Below are 21,150 nucleotides of genomic sequence, written 5' to 3'. Positions count from 1 at the left end.
AACAACTCTTTCCTATCGATTTCCCAGTATCTGGGTTTCGCCGAAGTAATTCAGTTGCATTTATATGTTAACAAATATTCCAGGCATTTTTGGGTGAAAATCGAAACATCAGAAATCAAGCAACCCCACAGAAAAGAAATTCAATACCCAATGCAAAAAGCCGCGGATGCTTAAACCCAGCAACCGCTTATCACAGGGAAGTCGGAACGTCAAGGAAATGATATTTGAGTGAACCAGAATTCATGAACTTTAGAACCAATTGATCAACCCCGTTTCTAATCAATTCATTATATTGAAGAAAGAGCAGATGCTCCAAACACTTCTCTAACTGACAAAATTCCAATAAAAGTGAAAATCTAGCATTTTGGGAGATCTCACCAGCAGACTAATAAGTCAAAGATCGTCAGAAACCCAGAACTAATCGATCGAATTGCCAAATAATTCAAACTCCAATGATCTCGGGCATTTAAAACAATGGGTGTTCAATAAATCCGGAGCAAATCAAAATTGATCGAAGCCACACCAAAGACTACAAAGAGAGAAAAACGGCGATCCACACTAGTAACCAACCTCGAACGAAGACGATGGCGAAGAAAAGATGAAACTAAGCAGGAGGAGTCAAAATTTTAGACGCCTTGAAGATAAAAGGGCAGAATTGGAATCAGAATGATTTATTTTCCGAACAGGAGGAGATGGTGGGATCCGTCTATGCTTTCTCCCTCTCGCAGTTCCAGACGAAGCACAGGCCCCAAGACCCAAGTAGCAGGTTTGGGTTGAACTTGAACCGAGTTGTGTCAAACTCCGTAGGCGGATACGCTGATACCATATTTAGATTTTTTTTTTTTTTTTTTTTTATTTTTTGGAGATAAGAGGGGTATTCGACTTTAGGCCAATTAAATCCCTCCGGGGCTCATATATGACTCCGTGCCACGTACAAACCGGGAGCTTCTAGACCCTAACGAGCCTTAGGCGGATGGCCCTAAGAAATTATGCAGCGGCAAAAATTTGATCACCATATCTAGATTTAATTATTAAGTGTTTGCAAAGAATTTATAAAAGTATTATGTGTAAATGTAATAATCATATTTCATAAATGTTTTGTCGCTTTTTTTTGCAGTCCAGTGGTCAGTATGTTCTATGATAACTGTTCAGTAGACTAAGGTAGTGACACTAATTTAATTTCATGTTTTGAAATCCATTGTGAGATATTATAAAATGAATGGACCTATAAGTAATATTTTCTATCAATATGAATTTTATAACGATTAACATAATAAGGTATCTTTATAGGTAATTATGATTAATTAGCTTTATGAGTAAGACTGCGATAATCTGAAGAAAGAAAGGCATCTATTTAAATTATTTAATAGCCTAAGGATGACGGAAAAAGTGTTATTGTCATTAGTTCATTTCCATTTGAAAGAGCCAAAACTCTTCCAATCCAAAATCACACATTCTCCTCTTCTTCTTCTTATCTCTCTCCAATTGTTGGGTGTTGCTATCGTTCAAGGGTTGATTCTGTTGCATTCTTCTCTGTCAAAGCATTGGATGGAGATTGATTCCCACTTCTACAAGTGTTCAAGTGTTGCAAATCGTTGGAGGTGCTTCGTTTGCGGTACTAAAGAGGTAAACCTAAACCCTATTTGTGATGTTTGATTTGAATACCTTATACTGCGTGAGGTTCAATTTGTAACTTTGAATCTGAAAATTTTGATTTAGAGCCGTGGCCACCAACAGTTACCCTACCCTCGTATCTTTGACTGTTGTGGTCTCCCAACAAAAATGTGATTTACATATGCAACTACAAATTGAGAATCAACCAATAAAGCACATGCACATCCTACAACACCCGTCATATGATCAAAACTATCATCACAAAGTAAACACATGACCCCCATCCGATAACTTCCAATACTTGTCTATGCACAAAATCATTAGTGACCATCTTAATCCAAGTGATTTTTATTTGTGGGGAACTATGGAAGAGTTCACTTGGCTCAAAATAGAAACATGAACAAAGGATGGCCCTACCTCTTAGATTATGTTTAGATGCCAAGAAAAGAAAAAAAAAAAAAAAAACATAACAAAACAAAAAAATCATGATGATACAATGATTTGTTTCTATCTCTCTCCTCATATTCAATTTTCTTTTGGGGAGATCGTTCTATGTGGGGGAGCGCAAGGGCCACATGCATGTGGCAACTAATGAAAACGCGCACGCTGGCATCTTGAGGGTGAAATTCGGCTTTTTGTGGGGTAGGGAGGTCATTTCGCCCTGTCACGCCCCCATCCCGTTTGAGGAATAAACTAATGATAAAGGGGTGACTAGGACGATACGTGTCGTCCCATAAGACTACCAGAATCACGATTTGCAGTGTCCCAACGCACAGTCTTAGTCTAAAAGAACATACCATAAGATTCAGAGTACAAAAGGCAAGGAATATTCCATTTCCAACGATCATAAAATAAGCGGAAGCGTTTGTAGTAATTACCTCATGTTCATACGGTTAAAAGATACATAAATAGTTTGGATGGATATCCCGAATGACCATAGCATAACTACCCCAAAACAAGTATAGCAATAAATGTTTATACAAGGCACGCGGCCCCAAAAAGACAAAAGAAGGGAACACGTCCCATGTATCAATACGGCCCGTAGGCGCAGTCGTCACAAGGACACCCATCACCGTGCTCCTCGGTCACGGCCTCAGGGTCCTCTGTACCGATATCATCGTACTCCGAGGCCTGAACCTCGAGTCCTGCAAAATAAGCATCTCCTGCAGCCTCACCTAAAAAGGTGTGCACAAGAGGGGTTAGCTCCACCGAGCCAGTGAGAGAGAAAAGGGGATGCACAATCACACAATCACACAATCACAAATAGTCCATGGTGCATGCCATTATTAATTCATTTACCACCTAACACACAATGCTAAGTCAATGGGTATATGCTACTGCAATAACTCGGGAAGACACTGTGGATCCTTCCATTCTCACCACAATGCAACCTCAATTATTACTATGGAGCCCGCGCCGGTCGTAGTCATCACCACCCAGAGGCAGACCCGATAACCATTACTACCCCGGCCTGGCCTCTCTAACTCTCCACAGCAAGGCTCGCTACCCAACACCTAAACCCCTGTTGGTAAGGGTCGTAGCATAGGGAACTGAGCCTAACCACAGATATACTACATGAATCCTATCGTGTTGAGAGGTACATCCGGGTGTGTCAACGTCCCATTCCATCTAACACCCATTACCAGCACAACACGGCGCATACAGACAAGAATGAGATGCAATATACAATTCCACGTAATTCGGGGGTTCCGGTGCCAGTACTTCCTGGCACCGTAACCCAACACAAATCCATATCATCTTAATCAATTATCATCATCAAATAAGAATAAATGCAAATATGCAATCATGCTTGAATGATAATGTCATAATATAATTTATAAATGCATGAATAAACAATAGTAAACAAGCTCAAACAGATACCCAAACCCACTCACCGTTTACTTGAATTAGGAATTTGATTAAGTGTAACGATTCCTCGCACGAGATCACCCCCAGCACAAGTGTTGGCGCCTACGAAGTGAATAAGAGTATGAGAGAGTGTAGGAGAGGCCTCAATGAAAAGCCTCGCAGTTTGCATAAGTTCTAGGCCTTGAAAACCATGTCGGAGGCAACATCGGACTCAGCAGGCTTGCCTCCGACCTTGCCTCCGACCTTTTCTGCAGGCTCAGACCACATCGGAGGCAACATCGGAGGCACACAGACTTGCCTCCGATGCAACCCAAGTGCGATTTCAAGGTCTTAAAAGCCCAGGGTTGTCCCATTTGGTTCTCTAAGCCTCAAGGGACTAGGGAGGGGGTGTCTTGGAGTCTATTTGGGTCTTAGAAACACCCAACACCTAAAGATCTAAGGGGGGTTTAAAGGAGCCAACAACTCCGAGTCCAGATTTGGGGTTCCTAGGTGGTTGGAACCTTAGGTCGAGAGACCCAGTTGGAGATCCCAAGGGATGTAGGGAAAGTAGGATAGCATCCTACAAGGGGAAACCAAACATGGTTCAAGCTACCCCTTTGGGTTTCAAAAGGAAAAAAAAAACCCCAACTTGGGGCTGCAACCAACGAACCACCCAAGCTCAAACGAGCAAGGGGGAGGAGAGAAGAAAGGGGGAAAAGGGCACTTGGCTCACCTGGTTTGAGGTACACTCGAGGTGCCCTCTTTAAGCTCCAAACTCGCAGTTTCCTTCTTCTTCTTCCCTTCCTTCTCCTTGCTAGCCCTCTCTCCTCATAACTCCCTTCTCAAGCACGGTTAGGTTAGGTTAGATAGAAATGAGCCAAGACTAATGAATAGTCCTACCCACCTCTCTCTTATAGAAAACCACTATTAATGGCCTATAAGGATAAGGCCTCATAAGTGCACCCTAGGGTCTATTTGGGTAGGGTCAAACATGGCAGGGCACCAATAGCACCTTAGCCACAGGGTCTCACTCACAAGGGTCCTTGTCAGCAGCATTGGATGCAAGGTCGGAGGCAGCCAGTAACCTTGCATCCGATGCGAGTAGGAAGGTGGTTCCCACCATAAGGGGTCAGGGCCTTTGGGCCACACTTCGAGGGCTTTGAGGGGGCAGTAAACACACAACAAAAATTTGGTCAACCACTTACCCCTGTCACGTCAAGGTGCAACCTCTGTGATCCCGAAGAGTTTTCCCACCGCGACGCTAAGTTCGTCACCAAGTGAAGTGTCTAAGTAGGGCGATACGGGGTGTGCTGCCCGATACTCCTCACTCTTGGGACTGGTACTTGGAGGGTAGTCGATGAAATCACCGTCGATGAATTTTCCCCACTCCCGATTGAGGAATCTTTCCTCGACTGGCAAACCCGTGTCGAAGTCAACAATCTTGTAGCTTGGTTTGACCACCATTGTGAACAGCTCACCGGCATACATGGCAGCACCCTCTACACGTCACAAGGATAAAAGAAAGAAAATATTAGGGTACCGGGTGCGGGTATAACATTCTCCCCACCTTACAAAAATTTCGTCCTCGAAATTTGCATACCTTGTAGGTAACCCAGAGAAGGGTACTTTGCCCGCATCTCGACTTCAGCTTCCTAAGATGCTTCTTCTTCCGGGTGATTGCACCATTTTACCTTCACATAGTGGATAGGTCGGTTGCGAAGGCGAATAATCTTGTTGTCCAGAATCCTTTCAGGCTGCTCCTTGTAAGACATGTCGGCTGCAAGCTCCGGTGGTTCTTGTGATAGAACATGACTTGGGTCATGAACGTACTTCCGTAACATTGACACATGGAATACGTCATGTACCCCTTCCAAGGATGGAGGGAGCGCTAACCGATAAGCCACTGGTCCAATTCGTGCCAGGATTTCATATGGTCCGATAAACCTCGGACTCAGTTTACCCTTCTTACTGAAACGCATCACCCCTTTAGCAGGTGATACCTTGAGAAACACCTTGTCGCCGACTGTAAATTCCAAATCCTTTCGCCTCAAATCAGCATAACCCTTCTGTCTAGATTGGGCTGCCCTGATTCGTTCACGAATTAAGTTCACCTTCTCACATGTCGCCTGGATCAGCTCGGGGCCAAGGATTTGCCGTTCACCTACCTCATCCCAATACAAGGGTGTTCGGCACTTCTTTCCATATTGTGCTTCAAACGGTGCCATACCAATGGTAGCCTGGTAACTATTATTATAAGCAAACTCGATGAGTGAGATATGCTCATCCCAGCTGCCTTGCATGTCAATGGCACAGGCCCGGAGCATATCTTCTAAAGTCTGTATGGTCCTCTCTGATTGCCCGTCTGTTTGGGGGTGGAAGGCCGTACTAAAATTCAGCAATGTGCCCATGGCCTTCTGGAACCCACCCCAGAACTTGGATGTAAACCTGGGGTCACGGTCGGAGATGATACTAACTGGGACTCCATGCAGGCGAATCACATTATCAATGTATAAACGGGCCAGCTTATCCATCTTGTAGGAGACTTTCATAGGGATGAAGTGGGCTGTTTTTGTCAATCGATCAACAACAACCCATATGGCATCAGCACCCCTAGGGGTACGAGGTAACCCAGTTACGAAATCCATAGTAATATTCTCCCATTTCCATTTAGGGACGGGCAATAGCTGTAAGAGGCCGGGGTCGCTGCCTGTCCGCCTTTACTTGCTGACAAGTGAGACATCTTGCTACAAACTCAGCCACGTCCCTCTTCATTCCGCTCCACCAATAGTTTCCTTTCAAATCCCTATACATTTTTGTGCTACCTGGGTGGATTGAATAAGGGGAGTCGTGGGCTTCTGCCAGAACTACCCTTCTCAACTGAGCATCACTAGGAACACATAGCCGGTCTCTAAACATGAGGACACCACCCTCTGTCAATGTAAAGTCCAGATCTCGCTGTGTGTCTCCTCGGATCGCCTCAATAATTTCTTGAAATTTTAAATCAGAAGTCTGAGCTGACTGTATCCTCTCCACCAGCGTTGATTGGACTGATATGGCTGCCAAAGATAGAGTAACACCCTCCACTAGTAACTCCAAATCCATCTTTCTTGCTTCCTCAATCAGTTTCCCGCTGACAGCCAAAGATGCCAAAGATAGGGCTTGGGATTTCCGGCTTAGCGCATCTGCCACCACGTTTGCCTTACCCGGGTGATAATGAATGGTGCAGTCATAATCCTTCATTAGCTCCAACCATCGCCTCTGTCTCATATTAAGCTCCTTTTGTGTGAAGAAGTACTTGAGACTCTTGTGATCACTGTAGATCTCGCTCTTCTCACCATACAGATAGTGTCTCCAGATCTTCAGAGCAAAGACCACAGCTGCAAGCTCCAAGTCATGGGTTGGGTAGTTCTTCTCATAATCCTTCAGTTGTCGAGAAGCATAAGCAACCACCTTCCCATCTTGCATCAGAACGCATCCAAGGCCCATCTTCGATGCATCACTGTAAACTACCATTCCCCCAGTACCGTTAGGAATGGTGAGTACCGGAGCGGAAACCAACCTCTGCTTCAGTCCTTGAAAACTCTCCTCACACTGATCTGACCACTCGAACTTCACTCCCTTCCGGGTCAGTCGAGTCATAGGAGCTGAAATTTTTGAGAAGTTCTCTATAAACCTCCTATAGTAGCCAGCTAGGCCCAAGAAACTGCGGATATCTGCCACACTCTTGGGAGTCTCCCAGTCAACTACCGACTTGACCTTGCCTGGGTCCACTTCAATCCCCTTGGCAGAGACGAGGTGCCCAAGAAATGCCACCTGCTCTAGCCAAAAGTCACACTTACTGAACTTGGCATATAGTTGCTTCTCCCTCAGGCGCTGTAGTACTAGGCGGAGGTGATCTGCATGCTCTTCTTCACTCTTGGAGTATATCAAGATGTCATCAATAAAGACAATGACATATTTATCCAGGACATCATGAAAAACCCGGTTCATCAACTCCATGAAGGCGGCCGGGGCATTAGTCAACCCGAATGACATCACTAAGAATTCATAATGACCATAGCGGGATCTAAATGCTGTCTTGCTGATGTCGCTGTCCCTGATTTTCAATTGATGGTACCCCGATCGAAGGTCAACCTTTGAAAACACCTTGGCACCTTGTAACTGATCGAATAAGTCATCAATCCTAGGTAGAGGGTATCTGTTCTTGATCGTAAGCTTGTTGAGCTCACGGTAGTCGATGCACAACCTCATACTACCGTCCTTCTTCTTCACAAATAAGACCGGTGCTCCCCAAGGAGATACACTAGGTCTAATAAAACCCTTCTTCAACAGATCTCGAAGCTGTTCTTGCAGCTCCTTCAATTCCATTGGTGCCATCCTGTAGGGAGCCTTAGATACTGGGGCTGCACCCGGTGCTAGGTCTATCATAAACTCCGTCTCACGGTCCGGTGGCAACTGTGTCAGATCTTCTGGGAAGACATCCGAAAAGTCCCTTACCACACTTATCTCATCCATAGGCTTAATCTTGGCTTGAGTATCCACCACAGAGGCTAGGTAACCTTGGCATCCTTCATCTAATAACTTCTGGACTTGAAGGGCAGAAATGATAGCCTTCTTGGGTTTCTCCCGTTGAATACCCTTGAAAGTAAATTCTATACCCTCTTCTGGTTTGAACAGGATCTTCCTCTCTACGCATATTAGATTGGCACCCTGAGCGGACAGCCAATCCATACCCAAGATCACGTCGAAATCCTTCATATCCAACACTATCAAACTTGCCGTTAACCCGCGATCACATACACGTACTGGGCAAGGAGCATAAACCGTGTTGAGTTCAATCTTACTACCCGTTGGTGTACTAACCATCAGATTCTGGGCCATTGGCTTTGGTTTGATCGGTAACTTCTTAGCAAAAGAGGGGGAGACAAACGAATGCGTCGCCCCCGAATCAAACAACACATACGCTGGTTGGGAACAAACAGAAATCATACCTGTGATGACACCTGGATCCGCATAGGCTTCCTCATTGGTGACTGAGTACACACGCCCTTGAGTCTTGTTGGCTGTAGGAGGAAGGGGAGGGCGAACGGTTATCTTTGCTTGAGGTGCCTTAGAAGACACAGTTGGCCAAGAGTTGCCCTGACGGGCACGGGGGCAGTCTCTAATCATATGCCCGACCTCGTTGCAGTTATAGCACGTAAGAGTCTGAGTGCCATAATGAGGGGCTGCAGCTGTCTTGGGTGCCTGGGCTGCATCAAGTTTGCGGTACTGAGTCGGAGAGGTGGTAGAGTAGGATCCCCTCTGAAACTTACCGGGACCCTTAAAACCGGAAGGACTCATGGGCCTTTTGCCAGCTTGTACAGCCCTGTAATTCTCCCTCTGCTGGTCTTCGATGACCTTAGCGGCTTGCACCACTTCAGCATAAGTGGGGTACTTGTGTAGCACCATCGAAGTGCTAATACTGTGCCTCAAACCTCTCTCGAACTTTCTTGCTTTGACATCCTCGGCCTTCATGTGCTCCGGGGCAAAATAGAAGAGATCCTCGAACGCATGTTGGTAATCAAGGACAGACTTGGGTCCTTGACTTAAGGTCGAGAACTCCATCTCCTTCTTGTCACGAAAGTTCCGAGGGAAGTAGTTCTCAAAGAAGGCCTCAGTAAATTGTGCCCAAGTAGCATTAGGGTATTTGGCCCAAAAGTTCTCCTTGGACGAACGCCACCAAGCATCGGCGTCGCCTCGGAGTTGGAACACGGCACACCTTATCTTGTCTAGGTCATTGCATTGTAGAACCTCAAAGATCCTCTCAAGGTCCCTGATCCAAGTCGCCGGAAATAAGGAGTCATGAGGCATCTTATAGAAGGTCGGGGGGCGGTGCTTCTGAAATTTCTCGAACAACTTGGAGGCATCGGCCCAAGCTGGGGCCGCATTTTGGGCTAGGGGAACATCAGCAGCAGGAGCCGGAGGAGGGGGAACCACATGTACCGGAGGGGGCACTTGTTGCCTTTCCCTACTAATGTCCCTGAGCTGATCGGCCATGTTCTGCATGAAGAGGCGTTGTTCCCTCTGCGCTTCCCTATGCTCTTCTTGCATGGCTCGAAGCATATTACTCAACAGTGCGGCGGCATCCGCACTATTGGTGACCGGAGGGGGCACCGGTAAAGCCGCACTCGACGCGTCCCCACTAATGTCTCTCGGAGGGGAAGGGTTCCCATTCGAGCGAGTGTTAACCATGACGAGCACCTGCTCAAATTTGGGATTTCCACGCACCGTTAGCACAAACTAAACAAAAGAAAAGAAAACAAGACATCTCATCAATGATGCGTCCACAAGTCAACCCTAAAGTATGTTGGAGAAGTCAACATTAAAGGATAAGGAAGATTTGAAAAGAAAAACACCAGAAAATCAACCCAAAAATAGATTCTGGGCGGGTCGGAGGCAACATCGGAGGCAGTCACCCTGAGTCCGACCTTGAGTCCGACCCAGCCTGAAGCCCCAGCCTGAAATTCTGGCCATGTAGGAGTCAACATCGGAGGCAACATCAGATGCCTCCAACCTTGAGTCCAATGACCCGCGAGGTTTAGTCAAAAAAAAAAAATTTTTATTTTTATTTTTTTTTTTTCTCTTTTCTTTTCTTTTCTTTTTCCTTTGGGGCTTGGTTTAAACTAGCCCGCGCCTCTTCCTCTTCATCCTATCTCCTTCTTCCTTGGCTCGGAGGCGACTTAGGGCTGCGTCCGATCTTGGTTCTCCTTCCTGGCTTGAGGATTTGAGCTCCAAATCTCGGTTTCCACCAACAAGACACTTGTAGGTATGCTTCCTTCTTCCTCAAAACCTGAAATTTCCAGAATTTTTTTTTTTTTTTTCTCCTCCTTCCAAAACCCTAAATCTCGTCTTCTTCTACCTGGCTTTTTTTTTTTTTTTGATTATAACCCAACAAGGTTGCTGTTTACTTGGGTCTCACATGGTATGGGGTCGATTGCACAACCCCACAACCTCTTAGCTGCCCCATCCACGATTCCAGACAGGGCTTGGAAGCCACGCCCAGAAATTGCAGAAATTTTTTTTTTTTTTTTTTTTTTTTTCTGGTTTGGGCAAAAATGTGAGAGGGCTTTAGTAAAACTACTGCTGCTCTCTCTCTTGTTTGTTTATGGGCCAAGGTATTGAAGCATCCACTTAGGAAATTGGTCATTCACTCACACTCGGCCACGACCCTGCAGATATATTTTTTTTTTTCTTTTTTTTTTTTTAAAGAGGAACCATGGAATGGTTTCTGTATATGCTTAGGCCCTAAAGGCTATTGATGTTCTCTGTTTGAAATGCCCATAACCCCTCCTTTCATGAGCTTGGTAATGAGATTGCTTCACTATTTTTTTTTTGTCTTGGTTGCTTGAAGTTTCACAGTGTTTTAAATTTGCCCCAATTGCTGTATTATGTATTTGGGCATTTGATTGAGCATGAGAGTGTGATATGGGGAATAATCCCATATCTACAGCAAGCTCTGTTATTGTATCCTGATGAAGTTGCAACTCATTGGGTTTGGGGAAAGTAACCCAAATGTGAGACAATCCGAATGTTTCAGTCTATAATGTTGTTTATCCCCCCTTTTTTTTTTTTGAATTGGTTCAATGTAGTGGTCTCACGTAATGGCTCTTGTGTGTAGGTCCTTGCGCATCATGCCTCCAAGATTGAGGAAGACTAGAAATGCCCCTGCTCCAGCAATTGCGCACGCAGCTTTTGACCCTGTATGGTTTCAGTCCCTAGAAGCCCAAACCCTATACCGGCAGCACCTCCGGATGAGGGAGATCCTAGAGGGCAGAGACATTGCGGTTAGTGAGCTCGAGGCATATAAGGTGAGGGCCAGGTTCGAGGCATTGGGGTGGAGTGCCATGCTCGATCTCCCTCAGTTCTATTATCCCCGGTTGGTGCGGCATTTCTACGCCAACTTGAGGATTGAACGGAAGACACTCCACACCTGTCGGATCCACGATTATGTGAAAGGGGTGGAGATATCCTTTGATTCTCGGCGGTGAGTGAGATCATCGGAGTGTCCATTGGTGGGGTCTTGACTTACCACCAGTCCCATGATGATGCGAACGATTTTCTTAGTGCAAAGGGGCGGGAGGAGCTCTTTCTTGACCTCACGAGCGGGGCCCACCATAAGAGGGTATCGGAGACTCTCTACGGCAAGTCCCAACGGATTCTCAGCCGTCTCGTGTCAACCAATGTACTGCCAAAAGGAGGGCATTGCACTGAGCCTCCTATCCTTGTGAGTTACTTCGCCAACTGCCTCTACAAATCCAAGCCCGTGTGTCTTCCCTTTGCCATCTTGCGGACCATGGCTTACCCGTTGGCCTACCTAAAGAAGAAGGCTCAATTGCCCTATGGACGACTCCTTACGAAGATCTTTGTGCGGTTTGGGGTGAAACTAGAGAATGAGCCGAAGCTGATGTCTGATGACCCCCCGCTTGACCATCGATCTCTTGGCCGTATGGGTGTCAAGACTGACACTTACAGCGACGGGGAACCTCTTCCTCCTGTGTTGTTTGGTGGTACCAGCACCCCTCGCCCCCCATGGCATCGATGTGGCATCCTCTTCTTCAGCACCTACTCCTCCCATGAGCGACACCGACAGGATCCTTGCTGCGATGGGACGATTCAGTAGACATGACCCAGGGTTTCGCAGACGTTCATGAACAACTTGCCGGGCGGACCAACGCTATGATAGGTTGGAGAAGGAGGTTCACGACATTAACGCCTATCTATATTACGAGGGTGATGATGAGGACGAGCACGGGGTGGCGGTGATGCGATGGAGGACTAGGCCTCATCACATCAATCCCATCAATCCCATCATTGACTAAGTTAATAGTTTCAGCCTTTACTTTCTTTGGACAGAAGTAGACATTTAAGTATGCAGTTATAGGTTGTAGTAATTCTCTTTGGTGATGTAAGTACTACTGCGGTTGATGTCTGGAACAAATGGTTTTAGGGAACATACATGTATATATATCTAAATTTATATATATATATATTTTTTTTTCACAGTTGTCCTTATCATTTGATATTATGTTTCTCTTGGAGGTTTTTGATAGACTGTGTTGGTGCAGAGCATCACGCTCTGATACCATGTTGTCACGCCCCCATCCCGTTTGAGGAATAAACTAATGATAAAGGGGTGACTAGGACGATACGTGTCGTCCCATAAGACTACCAGAATCACGATTTGCAGTGTCCCAACGCACAGTCTTAGTCTAAAAGAACATACCATAAGATTCAGAGTACAAAAGGCAAGGAATATTCCATTTCCAACGATCATAAAATAAGCGGAAGCGTTTGTAGTAATTACCTCATGTTCATACGGTTAAAAGATACATAAATAGTTTGGATGGATATCCCGAATGACCATAGCATAACTACCCTAAAACAAGTATAGCAATAAATGTTTATACAAGGCACGCGGCCCCAAAAAGACAAAAAAGGGAACACGTCCCATGTATCAATACGGCCCGTAGGCGCGATCGTCACAAGGACACCCATCACCGTGCTCCTCGGTCACGGCCTCGGGTCCTCTCACCGATATCATCGTACTCCGAGGCCTGAACCTCGAGTCTGCAAAATAAGCATCTCCTGCGCCTCACCTAAAAAGGTGTGCACAAGAGGGGTTAGCTCCACCGAGCCAGTGAGAGAGAAAAGGGGATGCACAATCACACAATCACACAATCACAAATAGTCCATGGTGCATGCCATTATTAATTCATTTACCACCTAACACACAATGCTAAGTCAATGGGTATATGCTACTGCAATAACTCGGGAAGACACTGTGGATCCTTCCATTCTCACCACAATGCAACCTCAATTATTACTATGGAGCCCGCGCCGGTCGTAGTCATCACCACCGAGGCGACCCGATAACCATTACTACCCCTGGCCTGGCCTCTCTAACTCTCCACAGCAGCAGGTGCTCGCTACCCAACACCTAAACCCCTGTTGGTAAGGGTCGTAGCATAGGGAACTGAGCCTAACCACAGATATACTACATGAATCCTATCGTGTTGAGAGGTACATCCGGGTGTGTCAACGTCCCATTCCATCTAACACCGGTACCAAGACAACACGGCGCATACGAACAAGAATGAGATGCAATATACAATTCCACGTAATTCGGGGGTTCCGGTGCCAGTACTTCCTGGCACCGTAACCCAACACAAATCCATATCATCTTAATCAATTATCATCATCAAATAAGAATAAATGCAAATATGCAATCATGCTTGAATGATAATGTCATAATATAATTTATAAATGCATGAATAAACAATAGTAAACAAGCTCAAACAGTCACCCAAACCCACTCACCGTTTACTTGAATTAGGAATTTGATTAAGTGTAACGATTCCCGCACGAGATCACCCCCTAGCACAAGTGTTGGCGCCTACGGAAGTGAATAAGAGTATGAGAGAGTGTAGGAGAGGCCTCAATGAAAAGCCTCGCAGTTTGCATAAGTTCTAGGCCTTGAAAACCATGTCGGAGGCAACATCGGACTCAGCAGGCTTGCCTCCGACCTTGCCTCCGACCTTTTCTGCAGGCTCAGACCACATCGGAGGCAACATCGGAGGCACACAGACTTGCCTCCGATGCAACCCAAGTGCGATTTCAAGGTCTTAAAAGCCCAGGGTTGTCCCATTTGGTTCTCTAAGCCTCAAGGGACTAGGGAGGGGGTGTCTTGGAGTCTATTTGGGTCTTAGAAACACCCAACACCTAAAGATCTAAGGGGGGTTTAAAGGAGCCAACAACTCCGAGTCCAGATTTGGGGTTCCTAGGTGGTTGGAACCTTAGGTCGAGAGACCTAGTTGGAGATCCCAAGGGATGTAGGGAAAGTAGGATAGCATCCTACAAGGGGAAACCAAACATGGTTCAAGCTACCCCTTTGGGTTTCAAAAGGAAAAAAAAACCCCAACTTGGGGCTGCAACCAACGAACCACCCAAGCTCAAACGAGCAAGGGGGAGGAGAGAAGAAAGGGGGAAAAGGGCACTTGGCTCACCTGGTTTGAGGTACACTCGAGGTGCCCTCTTTAAGCTCCAAACTCAGCAGCCGTTTCCTTCTTCTTCTTCCCTTCCTTCTCCTTGCTAGCCCTCTCTCCTCATAACTCCCTTCTCAAGCACGGTTAGGTTAGGTTAGATAGAAATGAGCCAAGACTAATGAATAGTCCTACCCACCTCTCTCTTATAGAAAACCACTATTAATGGCCTATAAGGATAAGGCCTCATAAGTGCACCCTAGGGTCTATTTGGGTAGGGTCAAACATGGCAGGGCACCAATAGCACCTTAGCCACAGGGTCTCACTCACAAGGGTCCTTGTCAGCAGCATTGGATGCAAGGTCGGAGGCAGCCAGTAACCTTGCATCCGATGCGAGTAGGAAGGTGGTTCCCACCATAAGGGGTCGGGGGCCTTTGGGCCACACTTCGAGGGCTTTGAGGGGCATAAACACACAACAAAAATTTGGTCAACCACTTACCCTGTCACGTCAAGGTGCAACCTCTGTGATCCCGAAGAGTTTTCCCACCGCGACGCTAAGTTCGTCACCAAGTGAAGTGTCTAAGTAGGGCGATACGGGGTGTGCTGCCCGATACTCCTCACTCTTGGGACTGGTACTTGGAGGGTAGTCGATGAAATCACCGTCGATGAATTTTCCCCACTCCCGATTGAGGAATCTTTCCTCGACTGGCAAACCCGTGTCGAAGTCAACAATCTTGTAGCTTGGTTTGACCACCATTGTGAACAGCTCACCGGCATACATGGCAGCACCCTCTACACGTCACAAGGATAAAAGAAAGAAAATATTAGGGTACCGGGTGCGGGTATAACACGCCCCCTCCCCCAATTGTGTTTGGGTGTGGACTATGCCCCTTTGAGAACATTTTCCTTTTTTTTCTTGGCTTCCAAACATAGCCTTAGAGAAATTTGGGCTCCGACCAATGTACCACATGGTGGAAAATCATTTTCATTGCAGGTGAAAAACACAACTTGAAAAACCATAATCATCTTCCCTTTTGTTGATACAAATATTATAGGTCAAGAGAACGGTACTTGATTGCAGGGCCCCTGTGCCAATGCGGGGGCCAATGGGAGTATGCGTGGAAGCATCACAGAGGGTGGGATTTCCACCATTCCATGAGGGGTAGGGTGATCATTTTGTGCCCATCTGTGTCTAGGCGCAGGGGCCATGCAACCAGGTAGTTACATTTCTATCAGTAACTACTTGCCACATGGAATCGCAAGGAAAACTTGGGTAGATGCAAGTTGATCCATATAAGAGGACTTTACACCCATTTCAACACAAGACAAGTACAAAAAATAGTTAAAAGAGTAAATTTAAGGTTTCATATAGTTTTAAGAAAATGGATTCCAACATAATTTTCTATAATATAATCGCATAATGAATGGAACCAATTTTTCTTCACTCCAGTGAAAGGAATATTTTTAGTCAACGATCATCATTGTGCTTAAATGAGATTCTCTGAATAGTGAAAGGGGTTTTTTTGGACCTTCAACATACATAGAGAAGATATTTAAATACGATAGAATAGTGGATTTGTTGGGTAATTGTATTACAATTCCTTACAAATAATTGAAACAACACGAATTGCAATACAATAGATTAAGCAGTAGAAACTAGGCTTGACCTTTGGCTGAAATGAGAAGATCAAAGCTTGGATTTGATGTAGAACCACACCCGCAACAACTTGAACAAGCTTGAGGTTGAGTCACACTTGTGGTGCTGCCTTTAAGGTAATTGATACCTCCTACTACCAAGGAGTGTTCTGCACCACTACCTCAAGATAAAACAACCTCTAACTAGAAGATGAAGCAGTCTTTCTAGTCCCTTGAAGGAGCCAAGAGCTTCAACACAGCAACCCTCTAACACACTTAGAAGAAAAGAGAGAGAGAGAGAGAGAGAGAGAGAATAATACTCTTAGTGATTACTAAGTATGGGCATGAATATGCATCCAAAAGATGTCTCTTACAAAGCAGTTGGTTGGGTTTATATAGGTCCAAGATCAATCTTTGCACTCCCTTGGAATTCTCAATAATAACCATCCACTTATGATCAAATTGAAGAATAAGATTTATGGACATGAATATGGACATGAATTGGAGGTTAATTCCAAATTCATGGTCATTTCCCACTAAAGGTCATGAATGACCTTAAAATTCATTCATTCTCCACTAAGACCATAAAGGCCTTAAAACCCCATAAAGGGTCATTCTCCACTAAGGATCATAAAGGCCTTAATACCCCATAAAGGGAGAGACATCACCTATGACCATGAATTGAGAAATCAATCTCATTCAATATCCTTGACCCACCTTCCCACTCATGAAAGTGACCATGAATAGACTTTAGGGTACCCATAGAATGTTACAACCTTTGAAATTACTTCTTTGATCACATGGGTCCCACACTATAATAAAGCAATCAAAACATTTTGAAACTTAAAATAAAATAAAATATATATTAAATATATTTTAAATCTAACAATCCCCCACAAGTTTCAAAATGACATGAGACACACATGCTGTGACTGAATTAGACACTATAGGACACATCGTTGTAGGTGTCTTCCGGACTTGAACCTACACTAGGTCTAATGGACCGCGCTACAGAGTAGAGGTGGAGTCAGACTCCTTGAACCTTTTTTCATTGGTGTAGCTGACCGTCCCATCAACCATATCCCATAGGTCGACTCTTGCGCTACCCATCATAAAATCACTTTGGACTTTTGAACCGGCCATATCCCTTATCTTGAACTCTTGAATGTTTTAGAGAACTCGCCTATAAGTTCTCATCGACGGCGGCCACATTCACTTAGGTTAGTCACTGGTGTGCACCACAACTGACACACCCCCACATTTCTTGGGATTAGACTAATTAAGAGCTTTACCGCTCAACCTCTTTCTTTGTGATAGTATTACTTTCACCATCTACAACTTGAAATGAATATTTATACAAGTAGTAGTACAAAACCGGTCAACCAATGATTTTGTTTGTACCCCTTGAACCTAATTCAGGCATTTAGCCTCTTCACATAGGTAGGGTGTCCATCACATGACCTATGAATTAGGCATTAACCCCATTCCTGTAGATGCACTACACAAGTTCTTGATAGACATAGGCTTTGTGAACATGTCAGCTTGGTTACTTTCTGACTTCACATAATCGATAACTATCATTCCTTCATCTATGTACTGTCTCACAAGGTTGTGTCTGAGACGTATGTGCCTCCTCTTACCATTGTATATCCGATTCTTGGCTAGATGTATAGTCGCTTGGTTATCACAATGTAGTGATACCAATTGCACCGATTTTTGCCATAATGGAATACCCGTCATTAAGTTTCTAAGCTATTCGGCTTCCATTCCTGTCTTTTCCAAGGCTATGAACTCAGCTTCCATGGTAGAGTCTGTCTCACAAGATTGCTTTGTGGACTTCTATGAGATTGCACCGCCTGCTAGTGTAAACACATATCCACTAGTAGCTAAGGACTCGTTTGTATCCGAAATCCAATTTGTATCACAATACCCTTTTAAAACCGCTGGTTTACCACTATAGTGTAAACTATAGTTTATAGTGCCTTTTAAGTACCTTAGTAACCTATCAACCGCGCTCCAATGTTCCTTACTTGGATTATGAGTATGTTGACTCAACTTTCCTACCGCAAAGGTAATATCTGAACGCGTACAATTCATTAGATATATGACCGAACCAATAATTTGAGCATATCTTTTTTGATTCACTGGTTCACCTAGGTTCATTTTCAAGTGACACCCCATATCATAAGGTATTTTAACCGTTGAAACTTCATAGTACCCATACTTTTTAAGTGTGTTTTCTGCATAATGGGCTTGGGATATTGTAATATGATTTCCTAGCTTGATGATTTTGATCCCAATGATCATATCAGCCTCCCCTAAGTCTTTTGTGTCGAAACTATACATCAAAAGTTTTTTATTTTGATTAACCATTTCCAAGTTTGTTTCCATTATGAGCATATCATCTACATATAGTAGTATGAATACACCCCTACCACCATGAAACCTGCTATATAAGCATCTTTCAGCATCGTTTACAACGAACCCATTTGAAATTAGAACCTTGTCCAATTTTTCATGCCATTGCTTCGGTGCTTGCTTCAATCCATATAAGGATTTTCGAAGTTTGCAAACCTTTCGCTCTTGACCAATTACAACACAACCTTCTGGTTGTTTTATGTAAATTTCCTCCTCTAAGTTCCCATTAAGAAAAGCCGTTTTCACATCCATTTGATGGATTACCAGGTTATATATTGACGTCATTACCAACATAACCCTTATCGTGGCAATTCTAGACACCGGGGCAAATGTGTCAAAGTAATCAATATTAGGCTTTTGCCTAAAACCTTTGACAACAAGTCTGGCCTTGAAACGATCAAGTGACCCATCACTTTTTAATTTCTTTCGAAATATCCACTTGGTTTTCAAAGTTTTGGACCCGAATGGTAAATCCACCAATTCCCAAGTGTTATTCGCCAAGATTGAATCTAGTTCACTCTTGATTGCCTCTTTCCAAAAGACGGCATCCAGTGATGTAATAGCCTCTTTGTATGTAAGAGGATCCTTGTTTACTAAATAGACAAGCCACTCATCATCTGTATATTTGGGTCTTTTGAGTCGCATGCTCATCCTAGGCCGACTTTCGTCATCATTACTCAATTATTGATTGGTAACCCTTTCATTTGACTCAATTTCCCCATTAGTCAATTGACTATCCTTACTTATAGGTAAGATAAACTTAAAGGAAAATAAATTTTCAAAAAACTCAACGTCTCTTGATTCTATGATGCTATTTGGTTCAATAACATCATCTATGACTTTGATCACCATGAACCGGTATGCCGTACTATTTGTAGCATAACCCAAACACACACAATCACATGTTTTGTCCCAATTTTCTTTTCTTTGAATTCGGTAACAACACCTTAGCCAAACAACCCCAAACCTGTAGATGTTTTAGACTTGGTTTCCTACCAAACCATTTCTCAAATAGAACCATACCAGTCTTGCTATGTGGGATTCTATTTGATAGATAACATGTCGATAGCATGGCTTCCCCCCACATATCAAGTGGTACATCTGAACTCAATAACATAGAGTTCATCATCTCTTTAAGAGACCTATTTTTCCTTTCGGCAACCCCATTTGATTTCAGTTGGTATGGAGCGGTTGTTTCATGGATAATTCTATTTTTCTCACAAAACTTATCAAGGTTAAAGTATTCAGCTCCTCTATTGGTTCTAAGTCTTTTAACCTTTTTACCAAGTTGATTTTCAACTTCCATTTTATAAGACATAAACGCTTTTTCGGCCTCATCCTTTGATTTGAGTAAATATACCATGGTATATCTAGAGTGGTCATCTATGAAAGTTATGACATAGTTGTTTCCTCCCCTAGACTCATATGACTTGTACTTACATAAGTCACTATGGATTAATTCCAAGAGATCACTCTTCCTATCCATAGTCTTGTGAGGCTTTTTGGTTAACTTTGCCTCTACACAAGTTATACACTTGTTCACGGGGGGTTCCACCTTATCGGTGATCATGCATAACTTGCATAGTTTGGTGATATATTTCACACTACTATGACCCAACCTACCATGCCACAAATAAAAAAAGTTAGAAGAGACAATCATGTAAGCAGAAGAAGTACTAGTTTTTCTCAATTACAACATTTCCAACACTTAGTACAAACAACCCCTCACTAAGGTATCCCTTCCCCACAAAAACATTGTTTTTAGTGATAACCGCCTTATCACTTTCAAAAGCAAATTTTATTCTTACTTTATTAAGCAAAGGAACTGAAATTAAATTGCGCCTAATATCTGGCACATGAAGAACATTGGTGAGAACCATAGTCTTCCCTGAAGTGAGTTTCAAAGCCATTTTTCCTTTTCCCATAACAGGAGCACTTTGGGAATTTCCCATAAATACCTTTTCATTCTCTGTATTCATGGAATAAGAGGAAAACATCTTCAGATCACCACAAATATGTCTTGTGGCACCGGTATCCAATACCCAATCTTTTGGTTTTTTAACCAAATTTACTTCCGTGACCATAGCAATAAAGACGTTATCTTCAACTAGGTTCACCTTTTCAGAATTTTTCTTCCTGAACCGACAATCTTTCTTAAAGTGTCCTAGTTTACTACACACAAAACAAGTAAGTTTCTTCTTCTTGAAAGAATGCTCATCATTGTTTTGACGATTATTCCTTTTCTTATTTTGTTTGTTGGTCTCTACCAAGTTCGCTTTTAGACGTCTTTCCCCAAGGTCTTTTTCATCCTTGTCCTTGTGCCGGTTCTTCTCCTCAATTTTGATCCTTACAATCAATTGGTCTAGAGTCAATTCTGTATTCTTATGTTTCATAGACGCCTTAAAGGCATCCCAAGAAGATGGAAGCTTTTCAATCAAGACACCGATCACAAATTCTTCCGGTAGAACCATCCTTTCATTTGCTAGCTTTCCAACCAAAATTTGAAATTGATCAATTTGGTTTAAGACGGTGTCACTATCTTTCATAGCAAAGTTTAAAAAGTTAGCCACCAAGTACTTCCTTGAACCAGCATCCTCAAGAGAGTACTTTTTTACCA

Source organism: Telopea speciosissima, chromosome 1, assembly GCF_018873765.1.
Source record: "Telopea speciosissima isolate NSW1024214 ecotype Mountain lineage chromosome 1, Tspe_v1, whole genome shotgun sequence".
NCBI classification, from domain to species: domain Eukaryota; kingdom Viridiplantae; phylum Streptophyta; class Magnoliopsida; order Proteales; family Proteaceae; genus Telopea; species Telopea speciosissima.
This window is presented reverse-complemented; position numbering follows the sequence as displayed.